Raw genomic sequence first — 8,231 nt, 5'->3', positions numbered from 1 at the left:
ACATCCGCACAAAGGTTTTGCCCCAGTTTAATGAAATCAGTTTAAAAAACACACCTTTAGCTAAGCTGGCATAACTTTGTGTCCAGACAAGGTGAGAGGCAGAGGGAGAAGGGAAGAGGGCGTCGCGATCTCCCCTGAAACGACGCGAGGGGAAGAGTTGCGAAGCGTGCAGGCGGCGCAGCCCCGTCGGAGCGGCTGCAGTGGCGCAAAGTGATAAGGAATGGGTCAATATAGTTTTCTCAAAGATTTTTTTCCCCAAGAAAGGTTAAATGTGAGGTGATATCGATTTCCCTTTTCTCCCCGTGCCCCCTCTCGCCGCCCCTGGCCCCTTTCCCTCCTCCCTGCCCCGTCCCCCCTCCCGCCGCCCGGAGCATCCTTGGAGGAGGCATCGCAGCCCAAAGTGGCCAAGTGACCAGGGAGGACCACGGCGCTGGGCGCAGTGCTGACCAATGGCCGCCCAAAGGAGCCCCCGTTGCTTAGCAACCCGCTGCCGAGAGAGAGGCAGAGAGCGCAAAAAAGATGGATTTTCAGATTGCAGCAGCCAAGCAGATCAATTCTGCAACATGGGCTACAGTGGCCAAGCGGAATCTCTCTTGCTCCCAGCAGGTATTGATCCAGCCATGCTATAGGCATTGAATGAGCTCTAATAAGTCCTGAGTAAACAGGAACAAGGACTTAAGTGATAGCCCAGCAGTCAAACATCAACTCCCTTTGTCTTCTTCTTCCTCTTCTTCTTTTTTTTTGTTGTTGTTGTTTTGTTTTTAATTGCTGAAGGGTTTGTAAAAAAAAGGACAATAGTGTTTATTGATAGAAAAATAAAGAATCAGAATATCACTGCATTCGCAAGCTGGGAGGGTTTGGAGAGAAAAAGTCCCTGCTTCAAAATCCAGGCTGGCTTTGCAGCGTGGTGATCCACGGCCACACGTGGTGAACGTGGCTCCGCTGGGCACATCCCACGCTCAACGACAAGGTCCTCCGCAGAGAGGTTTGCCCAGGACGGGCTCATGAGGTGTCCAGAGCCGCCCGTTCGAAGCAGACGGGGAGGTGGGCACATTCAGAGGTTGGAGCTCAGGTGATGAGTCTCCTCCAGATCTCCAGCGCTTTGGAAGGGAAGATTAAAACCCCCGCAGGGACACAGAACCCAGGCAGCCTTCCAGACTGGGCCAGGGGCCGGGAAATCCCCCTCTGTACCAGGGCAGGCAGCAAAGCTGGGTTTAAAGGACACATTCAGAGCCACAGGATGCTTGGGGAGATGAAAGGAGCAACCTTGGTTATGAGAGGAGCCTCGTTTGCTGGGTAGAAACGCCAGGGTTACAAGTGAAACTGGCAAGGAGGAGCCTGGGCTGATCCAGGACCCTGGTGTCAAAGAAAGGGACACGAGGCAGCATTTGGGGGACACAACGAAGCTTGAAGGACATGCTTTTGTGGGGAGTGTGTGGCGGAGACCAAGGAGGAGCTCAGCTAAGCTCAGGTGATGAAGACTTGACTTGGTGGGTCCCAGACCTGCAGGCAAGGCTAGGCTTGTGCAAAAACCTCCACTGCTTGGGATTTTCCAGCTGCCCTTTGCTCAGGGGACACAGTGACCAACTCAACACAGTATAAAAGCCTGGAAAACAAGCTGTGGTCGTGTCAGAACTCACTGCATTGTCTCTCTGTCTCTGTCTCTGTCTCTGTCTCTGTCTCTGTCTCATCTCTGTCTCTGTCTCTGTCTCTGTCTCTGGCTCTGGCTCTGTCTCTGGCTCTGGCTCTGGCTCTGTCCCTGTCCCTGTCCCCACGCCCCTAATGTGGCTGTTTCACATGCCGCTCCATCCCAAAACCTCCTCCTGCAGCATCTTCATCCCCCCTTCCTCATCTCCATCTCCAGCCCTGACCTCCCTATGGGCCCAGGGCCCTCCAGCTACTGTTCCCCATGTCTCCGTTTTACCTGTTCTCTCCCAGATTTCCTACATTTCTGCCTGCAGCTCCGTGCACAGTGAAGCCTCCAGCCGTTGCCGTCACCCAGCTGAATAATTGCTGGGGTCGGGCGGTTAAATCGCTGGCAGGAAGGACGCGGGTCCCATCCAAAGGGCTGGATGCTGCTCTCCAGCATTGCCAGCAATTCCCAAGCGACACCAATTAAATAACTGGAACTTCTCCACATTTATGCCCGTGTAACCGAGATCGGGGGCCGGGCTGCCTCCAGCGATTGCGGACCGGGGAAATGAGAGCTCTTTGCTTGCACTCTGAGATCTCTCAGCCCACATTTCAGCAGCCTTCGTCATAGCAGGGCTGATAATTAATTGGTCTGATATTAAGGTGGCTGGCTCGGCGCTCACCCGAGCTCCCTGCTGCAGTTTAACACCAGTTAAATCAAGTGAGTCCTTGAATCTTTAATGTGATCCACAGCAAGAGGGAGCAAGAGGAGCCGGGCAGCTCCGCGCAGGGCACACGGGTGCGCGGGCACGTGTGCGTTTGTGAGTGTGCACATGTGTGTCCTGATGGCTCCGGAGGCGGGCAAAGGACAAAATAGACAAGCACTGGCCCATCCCCGAAGATATTTGCCTTTTTTCCGAGAAGAGAGAAGATGTAGTCTCTTTTTCTGAAGGTTTCTGCATTTCAAAGTAATATCAGAAGGGCTTGAAGCTTAATCTTCGTTACCCAGGAGGCCGTAGGTATCAGGCAAAAGGAGAAAAAAAATCGAATCAATACGGCAGTATGAATTTATTCCCAGGGGGGTCCACGGCACCAATATTTTCTCTCCCTTCTGTTAAAGAGATAGCACCGGCCTAACGCAGAGGCCACACACGTTTGGTGCAGGAGTTCTGCCGTGGCAATGCCTGTGATGATGGGGGATAAAAACCATGGGTGGTTAAATGGTATCACCTGGAGAGTCAGAAGAAAAACTCCCAGCTGGTCCGCAGCAGAAAACGGTGCATTTACCTGCAAATGGGTGGTGCGTCCCCTGGCTCTGCGTGGCTGGCGACCAGGGACGATGCAGGGAAGAGACACCGTGATGCTGAGCAGGTCCCAGGGTGCTGAGCTGGAGGTGTGGGAGGATGGAAACACCTGTAAGCCCCATGGTCCTGAGAGTCACCGACGCTGGTGTCCCATGGTGGGGCCTCAGCTCCCTTTGTATGGGATCCAAAAGTGCAGAAGGGACTCATCGCATGCACAGATCTGGGCCGGAGCTGGTGGGGTGCACGGGGAGGTCCTGGCCAAGCTTGACGTTAAACTCTTCTCCCTGAGGTGCCCACCCTGGGGAGGAGCCCATGGAGATCCCAGAGCCGAGACTGGATCTGGGAACAATTTCTTCCCCAAAGGGCTGTGGGGCATTGGAACAGGCTGCCCAGGGCAGTGCTGGAGTCACCAGCCCTGGAGGGCTGGACAGACGGACAGGAGGTTCTCGGGACACGGGGCAGGGACATGGGTGGGGAATGATTGGACTCCCTGATCTTAAAGGTCTTTTCCAACCCAAAACCAGCATCACGTTAAATCCACTGCAATATCAAACCAGCCAGCAGAGCTGCAGGTTGGGGTTAGGTGCTATTTGCTGAATTTTGGGAAGGGCGATGGGATCACGGGCTGTGCGGGACTGGGACAGCGGGAGAACAGCGTGCCGGGTATTTATGGCCCCTCGCTGCGTGGCTCTAGCCAGAGCTATCCGCCTCCACCACAACGTGCCCAATCGTTGGAAATTTAAAACAAAATGTAAAACAAGGAATAATGGTAACAAAAAAGGCTTAATTAATTGAGGTAAATTGCATCACGATAGTGATTTCTCAGTAACACAGCTAAGTGCCCCATTATTCTGATTTCACTCAGTATTCATGGATACTAAATAAATCACCAGCCCGGCACTCACAGCCGCTGCAGAGGGGCAGGGGATGGGGGTCCTGCCGTTGCCTTGGTCTGTGCGTCAATAGCCCAGCACTTCCCAAGCGCCCGCCTTAAATGGCAGCCAGAAAAATTACCGTCAAAATAAATTAATTGTCCAGTGTGGGGTTTTTTTCCTCTTCCATTTTTTTTTTTAACCTTTGGAAAAGTCTCCTCTGGAGATTCACTCGGAAGCTTTTTCCGTTTGTTTCCCTCCAGTACCACTCCGCTCTGTTTATCAATACCCTATTAATACAGTTTGTTTGAAATCAGTTGGTTTCGCAGCGCTCGGGCAGCCTGGCTGCCCAGAAGCGGCGGGTTCGGCACCGCACCCCGTGTCCAGCACTCCCGATGTCTCTGTTTTGTTGGGAGGGATGGCTGAGCAGGTGCCTGGTCCCCGAGGGGTGGGCGCAGCCCGTGGCCTGGGCTGAAGAGCCCTCGCAGGAGCCCAGCGAGCTCATGGCTTTGCTCCTTCTGTCCGTGCTCGTGCCGTACCCAGGGCTGACGGTGCTCAGAGCGGATCGGAACCCTGTGACATGCCAGCCTGGAGCTCCCAAACCACTGTTTTGGGTGATTTGATGCTATGCCAAGCTGGAAGGTTGAATCCAATGCCGAGGTGAGGGGGAGGATGCTGGACCGCAGCCCTGCAGGGATGTCCCCTTGACGCCTGGAGCAGGGTCCCTCGTCCCAGCACGCCCAGTACAGACCCGGCATGGCGGCGTCTTTTTCTGCTATTCAGACTGGGTTGGGAAGTGCTGCTGGACGTGCCAAGCGGGCACAACCTGGGGGCATCTCCTGCAGGGCTGAACGATGGAGAATTTGCAATGAGGTGCTGCAGACCCGTCTCTCCTCCCTGCTGCAGTGGGGCTTGGTGCGGCCAGCATCCATTTTGGTAACAGGTCAATGGGAATCAGCAGCGGGGGTCACAGGGGGTGTACAGACCCTGTGACAAAGAGGTTTCATCAGCCCACGGCTCGGCAGGATCCCACCCTGCGATCCACTCTCAGATCTCATCCGTGTCCCCAGCTGCTGCGCGGTGCTTGGGGTCCCCGCTGGCTTTGTCCCCTCTCTGCTGCACAGGGGAGGTGACGTCGTGCAGCCAGTGCTGTGACATCAGCACACGGGCATAGCGGGGAGGGGACATTCGCTTTTCCCCCTCTTTTCTCATAAGCAACATCCTCTCTCTCCTCTCAAGCAGCCCCTGAGCCCCCATCCCCGAATCTCACCTACATCCAGCCCAACCCTCTTACCACCGCGCAATTCCTATGGAGGGGCTGCTGCTGCAAGGGGCCTAGGAATCAATTAATCAATCGTAATCAAGATCCCAGGGTGTAATCATAATTAATGTTCAGCCCTGATTGATCATGTCATGTTTTCACTGTGTTCACGTGAGCTGGGATGATAAAACTGATGGTTCGGTGGTGCTTCTGCAGATCCCTTCCCATGCCCAGCACTCCCCAGCTGTCCCCTCTCCTGAGGAGGGACACGGGTGACACCTCAGGAGGCCTAAGGAGACGTCTGGGGAGGGGGACTGCATGATGGGGTCTTTGGGGGTCAGGTAATCGCAGGGTGTTTGTGCACAGGGTGGGTGACAGCAGTACACTGGGTGGGCACCCTTGCTATGACGGAGGGCATCAGGATGACACCCATGGTGTGAGTGTCACCATGGGGTGGGTGTCACCACTGAGTGCTGCAGGCGGCACTGGGGTGTCAGCAGCCCTGTCCCCAACTTGTTGCTGCCAGGAGCAGCCCCAGCTGTGCCGGTCTCCATCCAGCCAAAACCACGGGGCTGGCAGCCGCTGGCTGGGAGCCCTCTGAATGTCACAAACACGGTGTAACTAGATGTGGATCAATCCGTCAATGCGCAGCGGTGGTTAAATAGTGCTGTGCTCACCTCCCTCCAATTAAACTATCATTTCTGATAGATCCCTTTGTGTCTCTGTCTCCCCGTCGGGCTGCTCTGGCCGATGACGACGGCTTGGAGGATGCTTCCTTCTCCTGCCACAGCTGGATGGACGCTGGGCACCGGCGTGCAGTGTTGGAGGGATGTGCAGTTTCCTTCCACGCAGACCGGGCGCCGTGCTAGGCAGACTGGGACAGGACGGGTCCTGGGGAGATTAAGAACAACTTCCTCCCCAAAGGGCTGTGGGACATTGGAACAGGCTGCCCAGGGCAGTGCTGGAGTCACCAGCCCTGGAGGGCTGGACAGATGGACAGGAGGTTCTCAGGACACGGGGCAGTTCCGGGGTGGGTTATGGTTGGACTCCATGATCTCGAGGGTCTCTTCTAACCAAAACGACTCTATGACCACCTGGTTCCGAACCCCCTTTGCAGGTTGGGGCAGGTTCCCCAGCGCCTGCCCAGAGCAGCCGTGGGGACCCGGCGGTGGGGGCTCAGGGAGGGACTCCAGTCCCCGTCCCAGGCACCCAGTGCTCGGCTCAGCCCCAGCACCGCAGAACCCTCGAATCATTTTGGTTGGAAAAGACCTTTAAGATCATCGAGTCCAGGCATTAACAATCTTGATATATATCTGCTAGAAGAACAATGCCTGATCTCAACAGAAAATGGTGGCTTTTGTCTAGAAATCTTTTAATAACGTTCCACAAAAATTTACATTCAATGCTCGCGTGTCCACTAGTATGAAATTTTAGAGCCCCTATTATGCAGAATATTTAGATTGCTTTTAAATTCATGATGCTGAGAACATTTAGAAGCAAGTACATTCATGAATAGGAACTTCAGCATTGGTGAAACTACTATAGTTATCCACATCCAAGTTGGAATTAAATTTGTAAAAGAAAGGAGTCTAATAGACACTTCACACTAACAGTACAATAGTGATCCAGGGAACCAGTGAATTTTGGGGTTGTCATATGCAGGGACAGGTGTTGGACTCGATGATTCCTGTGGGTCCCCAGCTCAGGACATTCTATGACTCTAAGCTGAGGCTTTTATTTTTTGAAATGCTCTTCTGTTACTGTGGCTACAGGGTAGTGAAAAAGAGTCTGTGAAAGTGGGTCCGTATTCAGGGCATGGAGGGACCTCAGAATTTTTTGCTGCCTTCCAAAGGTGATCCACCTCGAGGGCTGAACTCATGTCAGCTCTAGTCCTTATTTGCACAGGCTGGGGGATGGTCCAAGCCCCCCAGAACACACAGAGCTTTGCCTTTCGCCCGCCCTAGCGGCTCAGCATTGGTTCCAACCAGCGCGCCAGACGCCATCCCCCTTCCTCCTTTGCGAGGGGCTGTGGGGGGGTGCCCGGCTGGGGGTCTCACCAGGGACCGTCCCGGGGGGTGCTGGGAGCACCCGGGGCTGCGGCGGCAGCAGGGCCGGGCGAAACCCGCGCAGCAGAGCTGGGTATTGATTTCCCATCGATCCCACGCAACCACATTCTGCAGCGGCTGCTGTCCTACATTTCAATCCCACACCTTTGCCTCTGACTTTAATGGGCTTCATCACAGCCCAAAGCTTTATTTAACCAAAAGGGGAGGGAGATAGCGGGCAGCTGCCAGAAATCAGAGCAACCCGGCCCCCAGGGTCTGCCTGGGCATGGCTGCATCCTCTGCATCCCTTCCAGCTCCAGGACAGGCTCCCCAGAGTATTTTGGGGCGATGAGCCCATGCACCCGCAGCCCTGCAGGTCCCAGCCCCAGTGGGAGGGTGCTGGGGGTGTCGGTGACAGCATCTGGCTCTCCAGCAGCTCTTCAGCCTCAAGGTCTCTCTCCCGCCCATCCTCTCTGTACCTGCACAACTCCATCTTCTGAACAAAGAGCTCCAGCTGATGCTGGAAGGGCAAAATTAAGCTCCACCTTAACGGGGATCTGCATAATTACGTGTGCATGTGGAAGTGCCGCACACCCACCCCCTCACTCGCCCCCAGATGTAAGGTTACAGACAAGATGCACGCACCCACAACAACTGGGAGATGAATATGGAGAAGCTGGATGTGGCCAGGGACGCCTGCGTCTTGCTTGGGCGTTCCTGGAGCATCCATCACAGCAGCAGCAGCCCCAGCACCTGCGCGGCCCCATCCAGCCAGCTCGTGAGCAATCCTGATTTATCCTCCACGCTCCGCCCTGCCAATCGCATTTTTAAGCCTCCCTGGACCACGGCCCTGTTGCTCAGATTAAAGAAAACGCAATTGTGTTTTTACGTTTAAAGCACTGGCCCTACACACACAACAAGCAGGAGGGGAGGAGGACCTGGGAGCAGGAGAGATGGAGGATCTGGGAGCAGGAGGGGTGGAGGACCTGGGAGCAGGAAGGATGGAGGATCTGGGTGCTGGGAACACCTCAGGCTTTCCCTGCAGCTCCCAGTCCAGCTTCTCTGGCTGCTCTCAGGTCTCAGCACTAGACGCCTTCTAGTGCTGATATCAATGGGA

At 55.0% G+C, this 8,231-nt stretch overlaps 1 long non-coding RNA gene across 1 annotated transcript; it reads right to left on the bottom strand.

Moving 5' to 3' along the window:
• Positions 1-2,477: 2,477 nt before the first annotated feature.
• On the bottom strand, positions 2,478-4,946 carry LOC110360901 (uncharacterized). The gene is made up of 3 exons (XR_002417120.2): positions 4,795-4,946; positions 2,920-3,019; positions 2,478-2,816 (listed from the first exon to the last, which is right to left on the bottom strand). It is a non-coding gene; the product is annotated as an uncharacterized LOC110360901 (long non-coding RNA).
• Between the last annotated feature and the right edge of the window lie 3,285 nt (positions 4,947-8,231).

The sequence above is a fragment of the Columba livia genome, chromosome 27, assembly GCF_036013475.1.
Source record: "Columba livia isolate bColLiv1 breed racing homer chromosome 27, bColLiv1.pat.W.v2, whole genome shotgun sequence".
NCBI classification, from domain to species: Eukaryota; Metazoa; Chordata; class Aves; order Columbiformes; family Columbidae; genus Columba; species Columba livia.
The sequence above is the reverse complement of the archived record's forward strand: the minus strand, read 5'-3'. Positions and strand labels throughout refer to the sequence as shown.